Here is a 25,603-nt window from a genome sequence, read left to right on the forward strand (position 1 = left end):
AAGTTAAAACATTGAATCTGAATTCTCGAAAACGGAGCCCTACCTTGTTGTGTCTGGCATCAGGCCATTTGGACACATACTTCCCTGTTCCATAAAATATTGAAGATGTGGGTGTAAGGGTGAGTGAAGAAGGAGAACAGCTGAATATAGATACATAAGTGAAATGAATAAACTACCTGGCAACTCAGAGGAAATGTTTGAACTGTGCTGTCAATACACCAGCCACTAGTCACACACGGCTGTTGAGTACTTGAAATATGGCTACTCCAAATTGTGATATGCTATGAGCAGAACATACATGCCAGACTTTGAAGACTGAGTGTAAAAGCAAAATGTAAATACTCATCAATACATTTTATATTGATTACATTATTGAGATAATATTGTAGATACATTGGATTAAATAAAAAACTATTAAAATTAATTTTATTTTTAACCTTTTTTTTCCCATGGCTACTAGAAAATTTTTAAGTTCTGTATGTAATTTTTTCTATTCTATTCTATCACTATTGGACAGTGCTATTCCAGACTATTCTTTTTCATCTACCTTAGTAATATGAACTGAGTGGTCTATAAGGAATCTTAGGGCTGACCCAATAGTTATAAACTAAACGGTGTCAACTGTTACACAATAAATGAAAGAATTAAATCACTTGAAGGCTTTTAAATAGACCACAAGTTTCTCGAGGGCAAAGGTCATATATTGTCATAACCTTTACTTTTCCCTACTGACGTGATTAGGCTCTCACTTAGCTCAATAATTTTTGCCAGATGAATGAGTAATAAGGAAATCCAGGGTGTATGTGTCGGCGGCGGGGGGGTGGGTACCTGCAAGTGCAGTGGTTCAGTATACAAAGAAATTGTGCATATTAAGTCTGAACAGGATGCCTGTATATCGTTTCTCCTAGCGATCATTTATACTCCTCATTTAAGAAGGCAGCCTTCCTGTACAATTTATCTTCCAATAAGTCTCACTGCCTCTCTAGAGATATGGGCTGGAAATGCTTGTTTTTCTTATGCATTATCTTCTTCTTTCAGAACCTACAGAGCAGTCATGGGGGTTAATTAAAGTGGGAATCACTTGTGCACAGATGAGTAAGTTAGTAGATACGTAAGCCATAGAATTTTCAAATTATCTTAAGATCATGGCCTTATAAAAGCACTCAATACGTTGTGTGTATAGAGACATAGAGAGTCCTAATAGAGAGGACAAAGCCAGCAGAATCTCTTTGATGTCCTTGCTCTGTCTCCATATATTACTTCATCTGCTGGTACGGAGTGATACAGTGAAAACGGAGCAATGTCCCTAAAATGTAAGATCCATGACCATTAGCACCCCTACATGTTGCAGCAGCAACTAATGGCTGGCATATGAAAGACAGACAGGGATGAAAGGACCATTGGTATGCTAACACATAAAAACAATATTTTGTGTGTTTTTTATTAGGTGCAGTGAATATTGATGCTGGTAGATGAAGGGTGATTGCCACATATCACTTTTAAATAATAGTTTCATGTATTTATTCTGTGCTAGGAAATGCATATTATAAATTAGGGACATTTGGAAGGGAAATGTTATTCTTGTTTTATAATTAAAAATAAACTAAGTCTAAGAGAGATTAAGCCACTTTAGGGACATTAGAATGCTCAGCAGTGAAAGAGTCAGAATTTGAACCCAAGTCTAGTCTAACTGCAAAACCCCATGCTCTTTCTAGTTAACCAATGCAATACCCTCTCTGATGTAACAATGAAATTATTATAATGATAATGATAGAGGAAAAACACAAATAGCATTGGGTATTATCCTCATCATCTTCCTATTTCCTGCCTTCCTCCATCTTTCCTTTCTCTTCCTCTCTCCTTCCTGCCATTTTCCTGTTTGTCTCCCTCTCTCTTCCCACCCCACCACTCCCTGCACTTTCTTACTCTCCTTCCCCCCTCCTTCTTCTCTCCCTAGTAACTCTTCTTTTCTTAGTTCCTCTTCATTTTTCTTTTCCTCTTTTCCAGTTTTTACTACTTAAGCTTCAGTCCTGCCAATGCCCTCAGAGGACCTTGCTGTGTGATAGTCTGGCTACTGGAAAAATGCAAATGACAATCGTAATAACTGAAGAGGTAAATAACCCCAAAGTTCTTCAAAGATGTGAAGGTTTTTCCACTAAATACCATGAATATTCTACCAGCTTAGAGCCCTTGAATATTACAGCTTGGAACTTACCTAGCCTGGTACCCTCATTGCATACCAGATGGAACTCCAGCCAAACACAGGGACTACCCAAAGTGACCAAGGTTACTGGTGAAGAATCTTGGAACTCTTTTTTTTTTTTTTTTTCTAGGAAGCTGCATAGAAAACTAAATAGGAATGTGAACATGCAACCTACTGGCTAGCACTGAGTGAGACCTGGAAAGGTGAAGTTCATTTCCTCATTGCACAAAGTTGTTGAGAGAAGATAAATGATATAATGCCTGTAAAAGTGCTCAGAGCTCTTACAGAAAGAAGCCTGATTTAAATGTGAGTCAGTACTTATTTCCTGAATATTAAAGAACAACCTTTCATAGCCTTAAGCCAAGCCTGGAGAAAGAATTGTTGGACTATTTACCATTTTATGCCATTGAACTCAGATAATAAGAAGACCTCTCTTTATATATGATAAATGAGCATTGAATGGATGCCAAGGAGATGTCTGTTTTACCATTGTTTCTGTTCAATAAAAAAAGCTCTTCTAGGTAAATATATAAGGTAGTGCCCGGACCCCTACAGATACAGTAGATGGATTCTAGTAGTTCCCTTCCTCTCGTTGATTCCCCAGCTGACCCTAAAAGAAAGTTTATTGCTGAAATCTAATCTGACTCACAGCAAGGTTCATCCTTTTATTCCAATGTGTACTTTCATTGAAAGAGGTAGCTTACTGTAGAGGGAAAGTGCTGGACTAAGAGGCAAGCTGGATCCTGTACATGGTTGTCAAGTACATTTAACTAACTGCCCAAGTGATTTGTAGCACCATTTGCTTCCCTACTTTCTCATCTGTAAAATGCATCAATCTCCACAAGTAAATATTAACTGAAATAATGTACATGAAGTTGTGTGCTCAGAGTCTGGCACACTGTGAGGCTCCATAAATATTAGCTCTTAATTATTGTTTTTGTTTAGATAAAAGTTTGTCTTAAGGTGTTAGGATTTACACTGTCAATATTTCTGCCTTTTGAAAAGCAGCTTCAGAAAATTGTGTTTATCACTCAACAGATTACAGCTCTGTGAACTGGAATTGTGTTTCAGAAGAACAGATTGATGCCTCACACACAGATGTCTTTCCCCATTCCCAAACCAACAGGGTAGAATGTTTTACAGATTGGATGCTTGGCAGAGAGCAGAATTCTGAAATAAAACTCCTATTGTTTTTTTCTTTTCTTTTCTTTTCCTTTCTTTTTTCTTTTTCTTTTCTTTTCTTTTCTTTTCTTTTCTTTTCTTTTCTTTTCTTTTCTTTTCTTTTCTTTTCTTTTCTCTTCTCTTCTCTTCTCTTCTCTCCTCTCCTCTCCTCTCCTCTCTTCTCTTTTCTCTTCTCTTCTCTTCTCTTCTCTTCTCTTCTCTTCTCTTCCCTTCCCTTCTCTTCTCTTCCCTTCCCTTCTCCTCCTCCTCCCCCTCCTTTTCGTCCTCCTCCTCCCCTTCTTCTTCTTCTTCTCCTCATTTTTTTTTATTTAAAGGGAATTCCAACATTAGTTATTTATTTTATTCCATGGGAGGAAAAAAAAAAAAGACGAGCACATCTGTTTGCAATAGTGAATTGAAAGGTCTAAAAATAAATATGCTTTAAAGAAAAGAAACAAAACTTTGTTGGCACTCTAAATCCAATCGACACAGGAAAATGTTTGTGTTAGAGATGTTTGGCTTCTTTTAAAAAAGAAAAAAAGAGCAAATAATGTAGAATTATACAGTTCTAGTTAAGTGGTTTACCACATAAAAATGTGTTATTTTTACTCATCTGGTAAATAGTTTGAACTGTGACATCATGTCTTAACATTTATATTTCAATTCTGAACCTACCAGGCATCTGTCCTTTGCTTTAAGAAGAGATTGATGAGATATAAAAATTATTTCTTTGGTCTCTTAATCGAAAATTAGAAAGCACAAAACCAAAGTACAGGTAAGATATCTGTAGTTTGTGTTGGCTGTGCTCTTAAGAAATTCCATTGACGGCTGTGGTGAAAAGTGCTTTATTTTGATACATATTTTGGATTGTGTCTGCACCTTTTTTTTCACATCAAAAATAAAAATCATCCATTGTAAAATAGGCTTAGAAATACTGCTGTGACCATCTCACAGAGAAGGGAACAATCCTGCCAAATGACTTACATGGCAGTTGTCTCTTGGGAAGCCCAGATAAACTAAGATTAGGGAGGGACAGCGGCAGGGGAGTGATTAGGGTTGACAAGTAAAAGGGAGCTTAGAGGAACTGAAATAGAAAACAGATGGAGTAGATAAATATGGAAGGGCTGCTGGGGTATCTTGAAAGACAAACATTGGTTGCTCAGAAGCAACTGAGCCAGAAAATGCTTGAAAATGAGTTACTGACAGGAATTTGTTCAGGCAAAGAGAAGAGCCCAGGAAAGAGAGAGCTGGGTTAAGAAGGATTTCAATAGGTGAGAGCACAGGCTTGCTAGCTACAATCCCTCCTAAAAACAAAAACAAAAACAAAAAAATGAAAAAAACACGACACTCATAGGAACAATAGCCAAGTGTCTGGCTTCCTTGGTGAAGAACCCAAGAAGTAAATAAACTGTTCTATTTGGATCAAAGGTGTATACTTGAACGTAGTTTGAATGTGAGATTTTTATATCTTTAGTTAAGTAAATTGTATTCACACTGGAAACAGTGTTTTAGGAAAGTAATCTGCAGCATGAAATGCTGGCAAGATAATTATGAATACTGAGCCCTTGAGTAGTGGATCAAGCTAAATTGGACTTTATCGTTTCATTTTACCTATCTATAAATGGGTAAATGCATTACATATAACACACATCGCATATATAAATATGCTTAAGTGGCTGGGAATAGAAAGCCCTTGTTTTGTAATAGGGTACATTAGGCTGTCTCTGAAGAAATCTTATAAATAACTCTTGGCATTGCCCAATATTCCAAACTTTCTACCTTCTCCCCCAATCAAAATTCACTGGTGTTACACTTATTCGAGCTTGCAATAGGATATACAAGATATTTTAAAATGCTATTTTCAATGGGTTAGTGCACTGAAGGCCATGGGGATGATCACTCATACTTTAATCGTCCTTTGGAAATACGAAAATCCTCTAGAATGGCAGCACAACTGAAATACATCTTCTGTTATTTTTTTAGCTTTTGATACTGTGATTTGGACATCAAAAATATCAGTTCAAATAATCAGAGAGCTATCCCTATTTACATCTCCACTTTCTCCCCTCTGTGCACTCTATCCCTCTCAAATCAGCTAGCTCACTCCGTTGAAATGGCCCATTGAAGGTCACCTGGTTTTCCAATTTTCATTTCTCATCTTACTGGTCAACTTATCAACATTTGCCTCAATTTTGACATTTAAAAAAAATCTCTTTGATTCTGAAAATCACTCTCCATGATTTTCTTCTACGCCTTTGGTTCCTTCTTCTATCTTTGGGTGGAGGTGAGGACTCTCTTATAACCTAAGTATTTGAATTCTTCAAAACTCTGTATTACCATCTTTTTCATCTGTCTCTACATTTCCTCCCCGGATGAACACCAGCCACTGCCATGACTTCATTTATGACTACAAATTTGCCTGTTCAACCCAAACCTCTTTCTGAGTCTCTAGCATGTATATCCAACTATCAACATCTATACTTTAATTAAATGGTCTAATGATATTCTTAGGATTCCTGTCTCAATAAATGATACCAACATTTATCTACCTGCTCATTCAGAAACCTGGGTAACAGCTTTGCCACCCCCTTCTTCTCCATATACTCTTTCACCAAGACCTATTAAGAATCTTCCAGTATAAATTTTGAATCTGTCAATTTTCTCTCTATATCTGCTGCTGCCTCCCTAACCCAAATGACCTACATCTCTCATCCTGGTTTCCTTTAAGAGTTTTTTAAATGGTATACCTTCACCTATTATTTGTTGTTTTTGTTATTTCCAACCTATTCTCCAAATAGTCATTTAAGAACTATTTTTTAAAAGACAAATCTAATCTTATCACTCAGCCTCTTAAAACTCTTCTCTATCTCCCCCTGGCTGTCGGATTACAGTTCTATTGGACTTAATATAAAACTAACAATCCTTATTAAAGTCCTAGGGCCCTGCATGATCTCTTCCTAGTTTACCTTGAAGTCCTCATATCCTGAAAATCTCTGACTTTCTCACTAGTGCTTCACCCTTGGGGACCAATATTTTGTTGCTTGACTCTCCACATTCTTGCCTTAGGACAGAGACCCACATTTAACCCTCTGCTTCCGTCCATTTGCCCATGACATGATGAATTCCTCCTCATTCTTTAGAGTTAATTTTTAAATATAACTTCCTCAGGGAATCTTCACTGTTTACTCACACCAATTTAAGGCTAACTTGCTTTATTCTTTCAGTATACCTAAGTAGTTTGCTTCATTGCTTATATAACAATTATATTGAAACAATTTATTGTGCAATAATGTGTTTACTTTCTGTGTCCCTACTGGAATCTGTACTAAGAGTTTGATCTCAGTCTTCCTTATTCACCACTATATCCCCAGTTCTATATTTTTCTATATCTCTGCTGTGAAAACTGTATTTTCACTATTATATCTGGCATCATGGCTTTTTGCAGAAGGTCACAATAGATGGCTTTTGAATTAATAAGTGCATGTATAAATGAATGCGTGAATGAGTAAAATTATCTTCATGATGCCTGAAAAATGAGAGGCTAGGAGTTACAAAGCACAAAAGCCTTTACCTTATTCACGAGTCTGAATAAGAATGTGATAGAATCATATTGATTGCATTGTTTGTTTGATTACCTGTAAGGGAAAAAGAAAAGATTTTGAGAATCAACTAAATGAGAACTCTCCTATGTCACTGTCAAGAAACCCGCATAATCTTTGGAAAGCAGTTCGGAATTGGGTATTAAGAAATGTGCAAATAATCATCCTCACCTTTTCTCAGGAATCCTACTTAACAAGCTTCCTTTTAACGATGCAATTCATAGGATTTTATTTCATAAAATTAAAATTTGGAAACAATCCAAATGTGCAAAAATAGGGAACTGGTTAAAAAGATTGTGAAAAAATAAATAAATAAAGATTATGGCACATTTATTCCATGACATAAAATGAAAAATGAATACTTAAAATACATACATATGTATATACACACAAGTACTGTGACTACAACTTTTGAAAATATGCACATGAAAAAATGTCAAATATATTCACACAAAGGATTATGGCTGGTTGATTAAAATGATCAAGAGGTTAAAGGAGATTATTTCATTCTAGTTGCTAAACTCTGATATATTATTCCTACTACAGGGTTTCTTTTATAATCTGTTTACCTTTCAACCCAGTAGTTCACTATTATCTGTCTTCAGCTTTAATTTCTTCCAACTTCAGGGGCGCCTGGATGTCTGAGTCGGTTAAGCATCTGCCTCTTGGTTTCGGCTCAGGCCATGATCTGGTGGTTTTGAGACTGCAGGTTCTGTGCTGGCAGTGTGGAACCTGCTTGGGATTCTCTCTCCTCTCTCTCCCCTCTCCCACTTGCATTGTCTCTGTCTCTCTCAAAATAAACAAATTTCAAAAAAAATAATTTCTTTCAACTTCATAAGTCACGCGACAGAAAAAAAAGTTATGTTAATCTGTCTCTATTCTAACATGCATCATCTTCTACACTTCACTGATATCACCGGGCGTGCCGCCCTAGATCGTAGTAAACGTTCTAATGGAAACATGCAAAGAAAGACCAAAAAGGAATGTTTATGCCCTTGAATAATGAGAACAATACAAACTGATGTCGGACAGGAAACTGTTTTTTTAGGAGTCAGGATTTTGCTAAGATGGTATAAGATTTCCTAGGAAATTTTGAGTATCTTCATTTAATTTTTTCTTTTCTCTTAACGTCAACAGTTTTCAAGATAATTTCTGAAAAAGTTGAGAATCTGATGAGCCCATACGCAGCTAAATGGGTTAAGACTGATACATGAGGTAGAACTGCACAGAACTTTTTTGTTTTACTTTGAGTAGGATATTTTTTTCTTCTAAAATCAGAGATACTTGTGTTCTCTTTTAACAGAGAATTGAAGCCACTTCTGAGATTTTAATTCAAACACTAATAGTTACATAAGAACCAGGAAAAAACATTTAAAAATTCGGGGAAGAGGAATGTATTTCATTTGCCTCCTATACTTTGATGACTCAGGCAGAATTTTACCTGGGGGGAAAAAAAAAGTAAAGGTCATGTTTAACATTCAGATATAATAGGGCAATCCCCCTCTTTAAGGATACTTTTAAACAAACATTTGAACTAAGACTTCTTGCTTAAAATTTTCTTTTAAATTATAATGGCAATTTTTATATAAGTGAGAGACTGATAACCATTTTGATTGTTTTTTATGATTTTTTTTTTTTTTTTGTAATTGGCAAGATTTCCAGGAAATATCAAGCCTTTGTCCTTCTCATTTGTCAGTCTGCCCTGGGGTAGACTTTTTCTTCTTTAAATATTCATTGGCTTAAAATGTTAAGAAAATTACTCATAACTTCTTGGAAATTTTTTTTTTCTCCCCTCCCCTTCATTCTCATCTGATACAGCCAGGAATTCTTAGGAAGTGCCTGCTGAAGCCAGATTGACCCTGATGAGGCACATTTTCTCCTGGATGGGCAACCAGTCTTGCAAAGACATTCCCCATAATTTGTTTAAGGCAAGTTTATCCACTTTCAGTCTAAGCTAAAATGCATAACGTATTATGCGTTTAGCGTATGTAAGAGGAGCAGCTGCCTGGTAGGAATGAGACGTCTAAGGAACACATCCATTTAGATTGATAGCAATATATTTTTAAAACTGCTGGTTCAGCAAACTCAGGAGAGTGCTAGGTGTGTGGTGCTATATAACACGGGTTCCATCCTAGGTCCAGGTCCCCAGAGCACAGAGAGCCCTACTGAGACTCCTAAGACAGCAGCGGGTGGGACGTGGGGGGTTCTAAAACTCAGAAAAAAAATTCTTTCCTCAAGCAGAGGCAAGTGAGTCTTCACACTGAAATAGTCTTTGATTATTCACAGCCGTGAAATTCCTGGATTTAGATGAGAAATTGGATTACAAACCGCCTCTGGGCAGGTAGAAGCAGCTTTAAGCAGGCCAGATGCTTCCATCCCAGAGGAATAACCACTAAGCAAATGAGAAAGGGAAGTTCATTGTCCAGGCTGGACTCTTCTGTGTCACAGGAACCTCAGTATATGTATTTCCATTAGCTAGTTATCTGGGGATTAAGGGCAATACCAAGAGAATTTGCCCAAGCTAAGCCCAAGAACAAAAGCTTATTTGGCAACACTGAGTATTGGGAACACAAATTCATTAAAAAAAAATCGTTTAAGAATATTTTCTGTGAGAAAATGTGTGAATTCCAATGATTTTATGATTTCTTCCACATACAGAAAATAAGTATTTAGCATGGCAAAAAAAAAAAATCTGCCTTTAAACAGTGACCTATTTTATATATTTTCTAGAGACATTTTATGAGTTTTCAGAGTCTTTCTGGTGTAATGTCAGAACTCTAATAAAAACACAAATGCTCCAGATGTCCTATGATTTGCTTGAAATTTTTAAATGGGAAAAAAATATATAAAGAAGAAAAGAACAATGAAAGCCATTGGTATTTGTATAAAATATTAGTTTCATCTGTCCAAGGCTTCAAAAGATTTCAAAGACTGTTGTGTGTGCATGTATGTGAACATTTTGTAACAAAATTTAAGACTCTTCCTGAATTAAGTAGAAATAATAGTTAAGTCTCTTTAAAAGTTAAATTACGTTTTTTTCTGTCAGGAAAACCGGTTATACGTTTTTTTTTTCCACTCAAAAACAAAATACCAAACCTGAGTTTTACCTTTTCCGTTGACCTTACACATCGATAAAGAGACAAAATGTTTTGGGCACATTTGTAATTTTCGAAGTCAAATATAATCTTCACAAAGCCCTCTAACCTGGGAAGAAAAGAATAATCAATTTAGTGTATGCTGTAGCAATTTAGTATAGTTTTTTTTTTCCCCTGCTTATTATGTTTTATTTAGTTTCTTAATTTTTCCTTTAGAGTACGCATTTGCAGTAGGAAATAAATGAACTCTGAATTACTGTGGTAGTAAATGTTAACTACTCGTTGATTACACAATGAATTAAAAGGAACAGTTGAAAACATTTTTGAAGTTAATCCCTAGAATTCGGAATAATAAAATTTTCACCTCATCTTTCTCAATGCTAGCACATACTCTTTCTTAAATGCACAGATCTCTTTCCCATCCTTTTCTTCTCAAGATTTTCTTGAGACGATGAAACCCTGCAAAGGAACAGTGGCTTGTGAGTTTGGCAAGCTGAACTAGTGAGGTTAAAAATCACGTTTAACATAGTTCTAAGTAAAACAGAGTTGTCAGTTTTGATCTAATGTTCGTAGTCTGCCACCAATGACACAATGACATGCAATGCCATTTTGGTGTCATTTTCGGCAAACTTCTAAGATTTTCTAGGACTTCGTGACTTTATCACCTGCAAGTAGGGTGTTCGATTAGATTATTTGTTTCAAGCCTACTAAGGCATGGAAGCACAGTATATACAACTGATAAAATCAGGAGTTTTATGTGGGAGGATTCCATGGGTTAGGACATGGAATGCTAGTTACTTAATCTTTCACTTCTCCTCACATTTACTTTGACCTCTGAGGGATTTCTTTGGATCACAGTTTGAAAACTTCCGGGCTGGATAATCTCCAAGGCCCTTTCTATCCCTCATATTCTGTCATGATAGATGCTGTTCTGGAAGGATTTAAGAATTTAGAATTTAGAGCTCAGATGGTTCTTAGAATTTATTTAGTTCAATTACTTCATTTTGAAGATATTAAAGCTAAGCCAGTTTTACCAAGTCCCCAGCTATATCACTAAAGTGTGCATCTTCAAAACACATTGTAATGAGATGAACCATAATCAGTTCCCTAAAATTTCTGTAGTGAAAGGAAGAAAGGATAGACATTACTTGCACTCCTTACCTGCAGAAACTGTCCAAGTTTGTTTTAGCCCTGGGCTTATGGTTTAGGGTCCTGTTAAGGGCCAGAACACGGAAGGTAAATCTGAGAAATCCATGATAAGGCCTGCAGATAGATATCCCTACCTGAAAATCGATTTATTCTGTGTCTCTTCTGAAGTTTTCCATCTGCTTAGGGGTAAAGTGTTAAGCATCCAGACTGAACTGGGACCCAGAATAATCTCTAGGCTTTCACATTCTCTCTATACACATTTGGATCCTTTGTAACAAAGGTCATTATTGAAGTCATCATGAGTTATTTCAGAATATACTATGTGTATAAAAGGTATACATTTCCCTTTTAGATTTCCTCAATATGGCACTGCTCTCTTGAGAAGAACAAAGTCTGAGACTACAGATAGGAAGGGCCTGTGTGAATTTCTACTGCTGAGGAGCTACAGCAAAAAACAAAAATCAGTTACATTGGTGAGCTTTCCTAGAATCTTGCCTTATGTTAGAAATAGCTCTGCAACCTACATAGCACTTGTAAACTATGTATGTGTGAGATCTTCATTCCTGTATACAACGCTTTAAACCGGGAAACTAAAAAAATAAGTTTCTAATCTCAGTCCCAACCATGCCATGTGGTCCTGGGCAAATCAATTAACTTTTATCAGCTTACTTATAAAATCGATATGCTAAAATTTGCTATCTGCTGGACGCAAAGTAATTCTGTGAGAATAAAAAAATAGATAGATTTTTAAAAAAGGTTAAAACAGCCAAAAAAGATATTACTTTGAAGAAATCTCATGTGCAAAGTATTTCATGATTACTGGCAAGGAATGGTGAATTCATCTGTCATGACTGCCAGTAAGCAGTTTCTATTTTTATTTTTTGGAGGACATGATAAGATGTAACAATAAACATGGAACAGAGTGGCCCCAGGGAGAAAATTGCATTTTGAGCAGCTCTTACTGGACTCACTAATGGTAAGCAAATATTATTTCAGTGGAGATTGACTATAAAATTAAAGGTAATTTGAAAAAAAAAGTATTTAACCCTTAAGAAGGATACATTTATTACATTTCCAGGAATGTTTTAGGAAATGTTCTAGTCAGAATAGTGAAATGCTGGTATCATTTTGTTTTCCTTGGCCTGCTATACTAATGTCTTCATGAGGTCTCTTCAAGGAGGACTTAGTCATACTTCACCCTGCAGATTGTTTTTACACATATACCATGCCAAGCAATTAGGTGTTCAGTTGATGCCAACTCACTGGAATTTTGGCATATAATATTAATTATGTGACAAGGTAGTGGGGGGAATGAACAGAGGCATTTGATAAGTTTGGTTAGAGCATGGTTTTGACAGGTAGAACATGTGAACATTGCTCTTTGGTCAATAGTAGAATTACCTCGTCCTTGTTCAGAAAGGGAAAAGGGAGGAAGAAAATGGACCGCTGGGCTTTTACACACATCATTTTCTTAGGTAATGTATTATGAAAGAGTCTTTCTCAAGTGCTAATGTATAAAAATTATTCTGTTGCAAATTTACTGAGGGAATAGTGCCCAGTCTAATAGTCCCTATTAGAATCAGCCATAATTCTAATACTGTGGTCACCACCACCTTACATTCTTATAATAAATTCCTTTTTCATAAGTTAGTTTCTATCATTTACAAAATAAATGATAACTGACTAAAGCACTGGCATTCCATGAAAGATTTCCTTTGAAAATGGAATTAAAATTTTCACAACTAGCCGATCTAGTTCAATGTTTGCATTCTATACATAAAGAAACTGAGGCCCCAATAATTACAATGATTTTCCAAGATCTTGCCCAAGTTCTTACTAAGTTCTATTTACCGGTGGAGTCAAAATCAGATCTTGAACTTCTATTTTATTTTATTTTATTTTATTTTATTTTATTTTATTTTATTTATTTTATATATAGGGAGAGCATGCGAGCAGGAGAGAGGGGCAGAGAGAGAGAGAGAGAGAGAGAAAGAGAAAGAGAGAAAGAGGGAGAGGGAGAGAAAGGGAGAATCTTAAGCAGGTTCCATGCTCAGAACAGAGCCTGAGACAGGACTCAATCCCACGACCCTGGCATCATGACCTGAGCCAAAATTGAGAGTCTGACATTCAACCAACTAAGCCACCAGGCGGCCAAATCTTGAACTTTTAATAACTCTTAAACATATACTTTCCCTTAACAAGTCAAAATTAAACTATTCTCTTAACTTGGAAATTTATGAAAGAGTTACACAGAGGAAAAAAAAATGGCCTCAGCAGTAGGAAGTTGAGAAGTGAAACCACATGGAAATCCCAAAGAAATCTACAAGATTGCTTTGGAGAATCTAGTGTTTCTTATCCAGTGGTACTTATATAAATAAAATTACAACCTAAAATAACAAAAGCACCTAAAATTACATTTTCTGATCTGCTCTTTCTACGCTTCCCCTGATTTATCTCATACCTGGGTCCTTTTTACTCCAATAATGCCTTCTTAGGCAGAGGATTTCCTGTCTCTCTATTTAAATACAGCCCCCCTTCTTACTTCTGTCATTTTCTAACAAATTACTACACGAATTCATTAAAAGCAATTACCAAATCTAAAGACTCTAAATTCTTTGCTTACTTGTTTATAATTTGTCAATTTTCACTACACTTTAGTTCTAAAAAAGGGAAAACATAGCCTATATTATACATGACTGTATCCCCAAGTACGTAATATGTGCTTCTTGAATGAATGAGGGAATAAATGAAGACAAGGCAGACCAGAGTGGTTACTGATTTCCTCAATTACCCATAGCAGGCAAGTATAACAGCAAAGCCTAGAACTAAGATTCCTACTATGTAGTCCTCTGCTCTTTCTGCTATATTATACAGTGCTTCTTCTCTGCATATCTATCTACATATCTCTATCTCTCTATCTCTATCTCTATCTCTACCTATGTCCATATCTAAATCTATCTATATCTATAATCTATCGATATTTATATACTTGTACCTATATCCATCAGTCAAGCAGCCAAAACCATTCAAGTTTCCTAATGAAGCGCTAACAGTACAGCCAGGGCACCTGGGTGGCTCAGTCAGTGGAACATCCTACTTCGGCTCAGGTCATGATCGAGCCCCACATCGAGCTTGCGTCTGTTAGCACTGAACCTGCTTTCGACCCTCGATCCTCCTCTCTCTCTGCCCCTTCCCCGCTCACGCTTACTCGCTCACAATAAATTAACATTAAAAAAATTATAAAAGTACAATCAAGGCTTCCCACCTCATGATTTAAAACAAGAAAACATGCTAAAAGAGACAAACAAATTTGGAATGAGTTAAGATGAAAAACAAGTCTTTTAAGGGCTGGAGAGAATGATTTATGAGGAGAGAACAAAAGAACCAAAAGAAGCAGTGTAGAGTCTAGTTACTGACTGTTTCAGAACGTTGATGAAACACAGAGGACAGAAAAAAAAAAAAGTGTACCATGAAACAGAACAGTACAGTGCTACTAATCCATATACATAAGTACTCGCTCACAAAAACACTTGCAATATTAGATTTTTAGCACCACTTTTATAGTAAATATGAATATCTATGCTGAAATTGACCATCATCCTTGACACAAAGGAGAATAGCAGAGGCTAAATATAATTTCTGGTATAAAGGCCTTCATTTCCATGTTGAATTTACTCAAATAGTGTTTAATTTGCAAAGCATTCCCATTCCCCGCAGGGTGCCTCACAAAATAAAGGAGAGCTACTGAAAGTCTAGTATAAAGAGAAAAAAAAAAAAAACTAAAGCAGGCCTGACACCAAGACAATTTTCCTGGAAGTGAATCTACTGAATTGTGAAATAATCTTCCAAGTGAAGTAATTACGTTTAATTTTCAAAGGAACAAAGTTGGCTCTTAGTGTGTTGAGAACTTTTTCCGTCTCAGAAAATTTTCGAAACTTTCAAGCCAAAGACTTATGTGCACCGATGACTTCTAAGAGAACTTCCACCTTATTCTACTAATTCCAAGGACAAAAGGACTTGAAGAGGAAATGATGAAGCAGAGACTTGGTTTCAAAAATCATTTTCCCTCTTCCGGTGGAGAAGCCCATTGATCTTTTGGCAAAGGAGTGGTTAAGGGAAGGAAAATGTGTATCTTTTATTTACAAGTGTTAGTCACATTTAAAATTTTTTTTAATGTTATTTGTTTTTTTATTGTTTCTTTATTTTAAAAGGATGAAATTGGAGAATTTATATATGTTACAATGGGATAATCAGGATTGTGAATTTTATGCACATTATTTTCACTGAACTCCTTATGGAAAGGTACTAAAACAATGTAGAACCCCATTTGTACATAATTTCTAAAAGAATTATGATAACCATTTGAAAACTGGTTTAAGTTCAGCAGTTCCCTGCTGTAACTTTGTCAAACCCAGATGAGGAAACTACAAGGTTATAATATTTGGGTATCTTAAGAGACTTATTTAAATTGTTATACTTTACCTAACTGTTCACTTTAAAAATATTTATTACAAAGCAGAAATAAAAATAAGGTCCTATGTGAATAATTTAGAATGAAGTTTTCTCATTTGTTTACAGAACAGTGTAGACAACAGGGCATGTGGTGCTTATTCAAGCATTGTGGTTCCTTCTGGACATTCCACTTTCTGCTTCTCATTCTCCTACTTTATTAAAAAAGAAAAATCATTCAACTAGTATTTATTGGGTGTCTACTTGGTGCTAGTTATTGTTCAGCTTATAGCTATCTGGCAGCCAATCTCCAGGAGGATTGCCAATGATTCATACCCTAGTTAGTGTACTCCTTCCCACCTGAGCCAGAGTTTGTGTGTGTGACTGGTAGAGTTACAGCAGAGCAAAAGTGTGTGATTTCTAAGCTTGGGTCATCAAGCACATTGTCATTTCTACCCTCTTCTCTCTTGGACCATTTGTTCTGGGTAAATGCAACAGGTATATGAGGAGGCTACTCAAGATGTCCAGTGGAGCCGTCCATACCGTGGAGAGCTAAGTCTTCCTGCAAACAGCCAGCACCAACTTGCCAACTATGTGAGTCAGACATCTTGGATCTAGATCTCCCTTGCCTACTGAAGCCTTCAAATGGCTGTAGCCCCCACAACACCCTGATTGCAACCCTGTAAGAGAGACCCCAAGACAGAGGAGCCCATCAGACTCCTCCCAGATTCCTGATCCACAGAAACCATGAGACAAGAAATGTTTATTCTTGTTTAAAGGCACTAAATCATGAGGTAATTTTTTATATAGGAACAGATAATTAATACGGCCTATTTTGTCATATGAGAAAAAATAAACATGTGGTAACTAATTATGTGATTTGTAAGATAACAAAGTGTATGTACTAGAAGGACTTTAGGATGTCTCTTTTGTTCACGTCTAGAAAAAAATTTGGGTTCTTAAACTGCAAAACTCTTATCTGAAGATGATAGATTTTTCATTAATTATTGTAAACAATTACTAAAATTAAGGGACCAACCATTATTTTGCTATTATTAGTAATTTACTTTGAACAGCATGAAGACCTGAAACAATCTGTATTTTTCTAAGTACTGAAATAGGTCTCTTAGGTAGTCTAAGAAATAAATGAAACAAAACTGACAGCAGGATTACTTCCCATAAGAGTTGCAATTGATTGCAGCCAGACTCTATGAGTAGAATATCAAGATCTTATTTCTACTCAGTTATTTTCTGTGGGAGGAGATGTGCTGGCAGTAAAATTGATGTGAAAAAAGAGAGAGACTTTCCTAATCAAAAAGTATACTTGTTACTTGTTCTGCAAGAGTCTATGGAAAAACCCCAAAGAGGCCTGAGTCTCCATATTAGTAACAGACTTTGACTAGAGCTTATTAAGTGAAGTTCTACAAAATTTCTGTTTTCTTTCTGAGATAGGCTAGGTGTCTGCAGTAAGAGAGAACATGTAGTATCTGTACATCCTCTGCTTTAGGAATTTCTTTGTTTAGAAATCACATTGACCAACTGTTTAATGTTGCCATAAATAAGAAGACACTCCTCATCAGTGTCCCAAATAAGCAATAAAGTTGCTACAGAATGTCCTGTGGAAAGTGTTGAAGGGTCAGAATACCCACCTAGAATGGCTACCTGGTTTAGCTGTCAGATTTCAGCTACACGAGATCTAATCTCTTTGGCATGCATATTCATCTCTCTATCTCTATATGTCTGGCCTATTTATAAAGAACCCCACCCTAGGGAAAAAGGGAAGGCCAAAAAAATGACATCTGGTAATGATAGTTATTGCTTAGTTTTTCATGTAATCATAAATTAAGAGAGAGTTAGTTAAGACCTTCCTAACTGGTCTCTGTATCATTCGTTGTGATCTTTAATTTTTCCCTCAATAAAATAGAACAGTACTATTTTCCTCAGAGCTAACAAGTTAAACAGCACTTAATCCATTTGTGTTAGGCTCCTCTTTAAAATACAAACATATATTTATTTGGTTAGGCATGTCTGTAACTTATAATCTATGTAAATTATTATGACCAGGACGGGTGCGTGTTCTTCTCTATACCTTGTGAGGAGAGAAGGGGTAGAAACCTTGCCTCCAGTGGAGAGAGGGTTATTTGAAAGTACCATGTGGCATCGGGAAGCAAGGGGAGGGTGAGCTGCTTCTGTGGAAGCTTTAGGACAGCTATAGGCCACCTGAGCTGGTGAACTTGGGTGTTGGGGGTGAGAGAAGGCCTCAAGCTCGGAGGAGAGTAAGCAGGACAAAGTTGGTTACAGAAAACTGTATCTGAATCTGGATACTGAGAACCACAGGCACAAGCGGTTGTCTTCCCTTTGTTCAGGCATAAATGGAAGACATTTTAATGAAATTTTAAATAGTCATCTACCTACCTTTGGGAGTGTCCCTAGAAATCAGAAGAATAAGAGAAGAGAAGCCAGAGGACAGTTGGAAATTGTCCAAATCCAGGCCACCCTGTGGTCTAATATGCCTATCAAAGCAAATTTCCTCACTAGTATGGCTTCAAAACTGGTCTTAAAAGCCCTTGTTAATGACCTGGTAATTGTTTTAATAGCTTCTCAGTCAAGCGTGAAGTGCTGTAGTTGACATGTCAGCAATGTATGAAGGATGGAGAAAGTTCACTCCCCGGGTAGCTAGGGTATCATTAAGCATTCCTGCTTACATTTTGGCTTGCTTAGCAATAAAAATTTATTTACTGTATCCATAAAACTTGTCTCTAGCTGCCTAAGGAAGTCTCCATTCAGGTTGGCTCTGTAAGAGGAATGTTGAAGGAATTCTTGATGAGCAGTGACTTTCCCTTTTCTGAGCAGCTTCGTCAGTGGGTGATGAAGTCATTTTGTTCAAATTCTCTCTTGCTTCTTTCATATGAAGAGATGCCCCAAATCCCAGGAGGGAAATAACCTTTAAAAAGCATTTTTTCCAGATTTACATTTAACTGATACTCATACATTCACTTACTTAAAATTATTTTACGTACATTTTATGTACCAGCTACCATTCCAGGCAATGGGGATATAATAATGAGTAAAATCTATAGCATTAAGGACAACATATTCTAATGAGAGAAAAAGAATGTATGTGTGTTATACATATATGTGTACATGCATATGCACGTATGCATATGGAAAAACACTAATATATGTGAGTAATGGTAACGTTCTATGGAGAAAAACAATGCAAAAACAGAATAAGGAGGGTTGACGGTATAATGGAAAAGGAGTTTTGTTTCATTTTCTTTTATTTAGGGTCATAAAGAAAGGCTGATATTTGAGCTGACAGAAGTAAAGGGAGCAAGGGAGCGAGTTAGGGAGGTATCTGGTAGAATAAAGTTTCAGGTAGAGGAAAAAACAAAGACCCTGAGGTAGAAGCAAACTTGCTATGTTTCAGCAAAAATAAGGAACTCTGTGTGGCTGACAGTGCCTAAGGAAGAAAATAATACAGACAAGGTGAGGGAAGAAAGTAACAGAAGGAGGCAGATCTTGTAGGGCTTTACGTAAACTCTGAGTGAAGTGGGAGAGTTCTAGCAGAAGAGTCCCAAGATGGAAATTACATTTGAAAAGAAGTCTCTGGTTGTCCCTGAGATAACACTGTGTGTGTGAAAGAGGGCAGGTGCAGTCAAAGGAGGAGACCAAAGCAATTATCCAAAGAGACATGGTGAGTTAGGGTTGTGAGGGTACAGAGGGTAGTAACTGATTGGTTCTAGATATATTTTGGAGGCAAAACTGATAAGATTCATCATCATACTGGCTATGGGGTTGGAAAGAAAGTGAGTAAAAGATGACTCTAGAGCCATTTATCCTGAGCAACAGCACGATTAACTCTCTGTTAATGAGATGGAGAATACTGAGTACTCACTAGGTGTCAGACCTACTATGAAGCCAGTAAGTGACAGAGGTAGAATTGAAACCATGTATAGCAGGTGCGTGCGTGTGTGTGTGTGTGTGTGTGTGTGTGTATCTAATAAGCATTATATGCTTTCACCTCTCTAATTACATGAGAGCATATATGATGCTTGGAACTGCATGGGCTATTTTGTGACAATGATATATCAGAATTTAAGCAGGAATGAGACAGCACATGCAAGTGTGGTCACTGAGAGTTTCATAAAGTATGAGCAGGATAAAAGAGAACTATGAGGAACAGGTAGCCCTTGGGGATTACCATTGCAGGGTGCCATTACTACCAGTGGGCTTGAAAATGCCAGGAACAGGAGTGTTTATGAGAATATGTAAAGGGCTGTAATCATAGCTTTAGGAGAGAGGTGTCCTACAGTAACTGTCACCAGGAACATAGGTAGAGGGACTCAGGCTCTTGTAAACCTTTGCCTGAGGTGGAAAGACCCAAGTGAATAAAAACCCACTCTTTTTGCATGCTGATCTTCTGCAGGCATTGCCTGACCAGAAGCCACAGAGCAGTTGGTAACCCTATAGAAGGCTAGTTGCCCAGGAATAGAGCAGGATGGAGATGTGTCGATCTCAGCTGCGGTGGAGAATATCTGGTATGCAGCTAGACCTAGAGAAAAAAGGGAACAAAGAAAAATGGCAGAATGGGAAAGTAGAAACAAATCTTTAGCTCTTGATGATGTTCCTGCATCACCCTACTGCATCTGGAATTACCAACTCCAGGCTTTTATATTTATATTATTTATATTTATATTTATATTTATAATTTTAGATTTACAGAAAAGTGACAAAAATAGCAGATAATTCCCATATGCCCTTAACCAGCTCCTCCTAATGTTAACATCTTACATACCCATAATACAATTATCAAAACTAAGAATGAATGCTGGTATAATACTATTAATTATACTATAGACTATATTTGGGTTTTTCTAGTTATTCTGTTAATATCTTCTTTTCTATTTCAGGATGCACTGCAAATTACCACATTGAATTTAGTTATTATGTCTCTTTAGCCTCCTTCAATCTGTGATAATTTCTCAATCTTTCCTAATTTATTTTTTTAAATAACCTTCACACTTTGGAAGAGTACTAGTCAATTATTTAATAGAATGTCCCACAATGTGAGTTTATCTGATGTTTTCTCATGATTAGATTATACATTTTTGGCCATAAAAACAAAGAAACAATAAGCCCTTCTCAGTATATCATATCAGCTATATGATGTCAGTATGACTTATTACCTAACTACTAATTGATCTTACTGTGTATGATGGCAACATAGATCTCTTAGTTAACATGGTCTCAGTCAGGTGCAAACTTCTTTCATGTGAGATGATTAAATACCTTTATTTCTATTATTTAAGCCAGTGTTAGTTGGTATTTTCTTACTTGCAGATGGATATATCTTAACAAGTACACCAGTCCTTCATCATATCTTCCTATTCTCCAGGGTACCTTATTTACTGTATGACAAAATGAATAACTTAATCAAAAGTCCCTGAATTGTATATTTAGGACCTGTGTATATCGTCAATTTATAGAAAACCAAAGTCACAGAATTGCTTTTTATCTAACTGACCTTTAAATTTTTGAAACAAAATAATACATGCATGATTAAAACAAGAAAGCATTTAATGATTAAATTCAAGGACTGAAAGACAGAATTAGAGGAATTTTTAGTCCAACCTCCTGTATAATTATAGAATCGTCTTTAAAAATATTTTAAGGTTTATGTATTTATTTTTGATATAGAGAGAACAGGAGCTGGGGAGGGGACAGAGAGAGTGGGAGAGAGAGAATCTCAAGTAGGCTCCACCCTGTCAGCACAGAGCCCTGCAGGGCTCGATATCAGAAACCTTGAGATCATGACCTAAGCCAAAATCAAGTCAGATGCTTAACCGACTGAGCCACCCAGGTGCACCAAAAGAATTCTTCTAAAGGCAGGCTTAAAACATTAAAAATTACTCATTTTGTCCTGCAGTATTGGTTCTTAGTGTGGGAGCAAGGATGGAAGAATGCAGGTGTTACACCTCTTCCATCCATGTTGGCATCGATTGATTAACCAACCCTGTTTGAGCACAGATGATCATTACTAAATGCATGTATTTTCATTCAGACACATTGCCTTATCTTTTTCAGAACATTTTAAGAGTGAATTAGAGAGACACTAATAAACAAACTCCTCAAGTTTCAGTGATAATACAACAGAACTTTATTTTTTACTCAAATAGAAGTCCAAAACAGGTGCTTCAGGTGGGCAGGTTGCCACTTCTGACATGCAGTCCAGGGCCCCTGGCTCTATATGTTTTGTGGCTCAGCCATCCCCTAGAACCTGCTGGGTAAAATGCATAGGAGAAGGAACTCCTGCTTCTTGAAAACTCTTGTCTTGGAAATGATACATGTTATTTTCACTCATATTTCATTGGCCAAGCTTTTCACATGGCCACACACCTCGAAGAAGGGAGCCTGGGATATATAATCATAGGGGGCAGGCACCTTCCAGAAATATGTACAGAATATAGAGGAGCAGCACTTGTGTTTGTTCCTCAGTTAGCTGCCTCTGTCACAGGTGGCTGATTTAAACACTTGGTGAAATACAGATATAATGTGTCTGGGGTCTTTCTCTGACCTAATGTTCTACTATGAGGTCTGCAAACTTTTCCTATAAAAAGCTTGGTAGTAAATACTTTAGGCCTCTAGGTCATATGATCTCTGTTGCGGCTAAGTCAGCTCTGTCATTCCAATGGAAAGCTGTCTGAGACCTAATGCCAGTGAATGAGTGTGGCTGTGTTCCAGTAAACTTTATTTATGGACACTGCAATTTAAATTTCATATAATTTTCATAGGCAGTGAAATATCTTTTAAGCTGTTTTTCCAATCATTTAAAAATATAAAAACCTTCATGGTTCTCAGGCCATATAATAGGCTGCAGACCAGATCTGACCTCTAGGCTTTACTCTGCTGACCCCTGATCTAGTACCACTCTTTACAAATTAAGGTCAATGTATCATGATTTGATTTCAGTGAATACTTGCTAAGTCTTAATACCCACTTATTTCCCCCCCCCAAAGTTCTGATAAATCACTTATTAATTAGAATATATTCTGGAAATCACATGCAATCTAAGTCATCTCACTAAGTTGATTTCATACTGCATTAATTATAGCTAAAATGTATTAAGCACCCAAGAAGCATAATCATTTTACATACATTATTTTAGCTCTTTAAAATACCCTATGACATAGCTATTACCATGCCTACTTTATCACTGAAGAATCCAAGGCTCAAAATAGCTAGAAGTATTTTGATTATATTCCACACAGCAAAAAAGGTAAAAGTCAAAATTGAAACTCAACCTGTATACGACAACCTGCACCCTTTTCATCACACCAAAGTTTCTCGGCCTTCGAGGTGTGAGCTCATTAAAAGCTGATAGCTATTCTTTCATTCTCTCTTTATACCTGTGTTTGGACTTGATTGTGCCTTTTCATGTGCATTTTATCCTTTTCAGTGTGAAAATAATGTTCCTTCCATGGAGCCCAAACTGCACAACTAATGCCACATGACACTAAGTGTAGTAAGTAGTTCAGTACGAAGAAAAGTTTCTCAGTGTGGAGAGCAGCTCTGAAATCATAATGTCTGTTATTGACAGTGAACCAGAGAAAAGCCTGATGACAAAGAGCCCACGTTGTCTCTCTCTCGAGAGAGGATAAAAGCAAGTAGGACTTCAGTGGTTGTGCCTCTGAGCTCTGCAGAAGTGCAGGTCTTACTCTGTTACTAACCAGTATGACCTTGGGTAACGTACTTCACCTCTCAGGTCTGTAATCTCAGAATTGTTTATTGAATTTTAGACTCTGACCTTTTTACAAAGGGACTTAAGGGAACATGGGTGAATCAAATTTAACACCTATTTTGCAAAACTCACAAGATTACTAACTGGCATAAATTGCTTGCCAGTGAGGGCATGTGACAGTGCTTTGCAAACAGATACAAAAAAGAAACTTCACAAATAAAAGCTATGTTATGAATATCCTAGATTGCATCACAGATTATATTCAGTTAAGGTCACACCATACTAGTTCTCATTTTGTCGGATATAGAATCTTTAACAGGAGTAATGTTATTTGCCCCTTCCCTCATCATATAGATTTTCAAACTGATGAATACATTCATCTCTGTTTATATTTGCCCTTTGGATGAAATGTTCCTTTAATGAAAGTATATGCCTTCCCTAAGAACAAAAATTACATTTCATAATAAATCTATATCCTTGAAATACTGTGTGAATTTTCAAGCATAGATATCAGTGAAGTATTATTTTAGAGGATAAAAGTAGCCATTTTCCAGCTCATTGACCCTTCAGTGGTGTTTTCATGGGGATGTCACAGGCAGGACGAGATGGCAGCATCAGCAGAAGAGGTGAAATCAGTATCTGTCTTCCGTACCCCTTCCCTACCTCGTGCAGTGAAATTCAGTACAAAGAAAACTGATATGCGTGGTATTAAATAACTCAACAAGAAAGAGCTAGAGAAAGTTCTTTGTAGCAACACCTCCTGCAACACACAAGTCTCTCCCCTGGCAGACTATTTCCTTTTAACCATTTGAGGCTTCTCACATTTCCGCTGCAGCTGGAGCCCATCCCAAGGCACTTCCTGCCTCTTCGGATTTTTGGCACAGGGCCTTGTGCTGTTCCATTTGGCTCTCCTAGAGGCATCTGATTTGTTGCTATGAGGCTCAGTTCTGTCTCTATTGTTGCCTTCATCGTAAGTTTAAGATGTCTACTTTTCAGAGACAGCTGTACCAGCTTTGATGTGTGTGGGGATGAGAAGGGAGAAGCGAATGCCATTTTTCTCTATTTTTTGACACCAAGCAGTTTAAATTTCCACTAAGGGAGAACGCAAGCAAAGCCAATTTTCTTATTAAATAAAAATGCCACATTATACTTTGGGAGCCCTCGCCAAGATCCGACCAGAATCTGTACTTCACCTAAATATCCGAGGAAAGCCATTTAGTAATACTAGCCCAGTAATAGTGATTGACTTCTGTTTAGTTATATCAATCAGAATCTAAAATGTACATTTATTTGGACTCAGCGGCACAGCTTCTAGGAATTTATCCTACAGACAGACTGAAAAATGTGCATCAAGAAATATATATGAAGATCACAATGCTGGGTCATAACGGCCCCGTGGCAGCAATAGCCTAAGGCTAAGGAACAGATCTCCTGTCCACTTCAGCCTCAGCTCAGCATTCTTTATTCACCACTGATAACTTCTTATTCCCCGCAGGTACTTATGTATGTGCCACACATACATGCTTTTCAAAGGCCAACCATCTCTACAACTATGAGAACACATGGGAATGGAGGAAAACACAGCCTATCAAAGAAGGCAAGAAACACTGCCAAGATTATTTCCTTTTGTGTTGATGACCTGTTTGATTTTAATGAAGCTAGTAGTAAATGAATATATGGCAATATATGAAGAAAGAATACATAGAAGGATAAGATTAGAAATCTTTTCTCTTTGCCCCCAGTATCAGCAGTTTTAGATATACCCTCTGGTATACATTTCTAAGTGTGTATGTATGTAGGTGCATATGTGTGCAAGCATGGTTTTCATAAATGATATCAAAATACACACCTCGTTCCATGGCTTATTTTTTTACTTAACATTTGAGCCCTTTCTATGTAAGTACACATAAATCCACCCTACAATTTTGATAGCACCACAATATTTAGAATGCAAATTTCATTAATTTATTTAACCAATCTATCATTGGTACATACCTAGATTGTTTGATGAATTAAAAAAACTGGAAACAGACCCAATGATTCAAACTGTGTCAATAGGTATATTGAAAAAATTTTCAATTCACACTCATTTCCCTCTCTCTCACTTGCCTTCCAGCTAACATTCAAAATTGTCCTGTGCTTGGTTCTACTGAAAATCCTTTTATTAAAACAAAGAAACAACAATTTCTAATTGCAGAAAACAATC

At 36.7% G+C, this 25,603-nt stretch overlaps 1 long non-coding RNA gene across 1 annotated transcript; it reads left to right on the top strand.

Moving 5' to 3' along the window:
- The first annotated feature begins 12,093 nt into the window (after positions 1 to 12,093).
- On the top strand, positions 12,094 to 25,243 carry LOC109266265 (uncharacterized). The gene is made up of 3 exons (XR_002079636.2): positions 12,094 to 12,183; positions 16,155 to 16,250; positions 24,893 to 25,243. It is a non-coding gene; the product is annotated as an uncharacterized LOC109266265 (long non-coding RNA).
- Positions 25,244 to 25,603: the final 360 nt, after the last annotated feature.

Source organism: Panthera pardus, unplaced genomic scaffold, assembly GCF_024362965.1.
Source record: "Panthera pardus isolate Hobbes unplaced genomic scaffold, ASM2436296v1 HiC_scaffold_16, whole genome shotgun sequence".
NCBI classification, from domain to species: domain Eukaryota; kingdom Metazoa; phylum Chordata; class Mammalia; order Carnivora; family Felidae; genus Panthera; species Panthera pardus.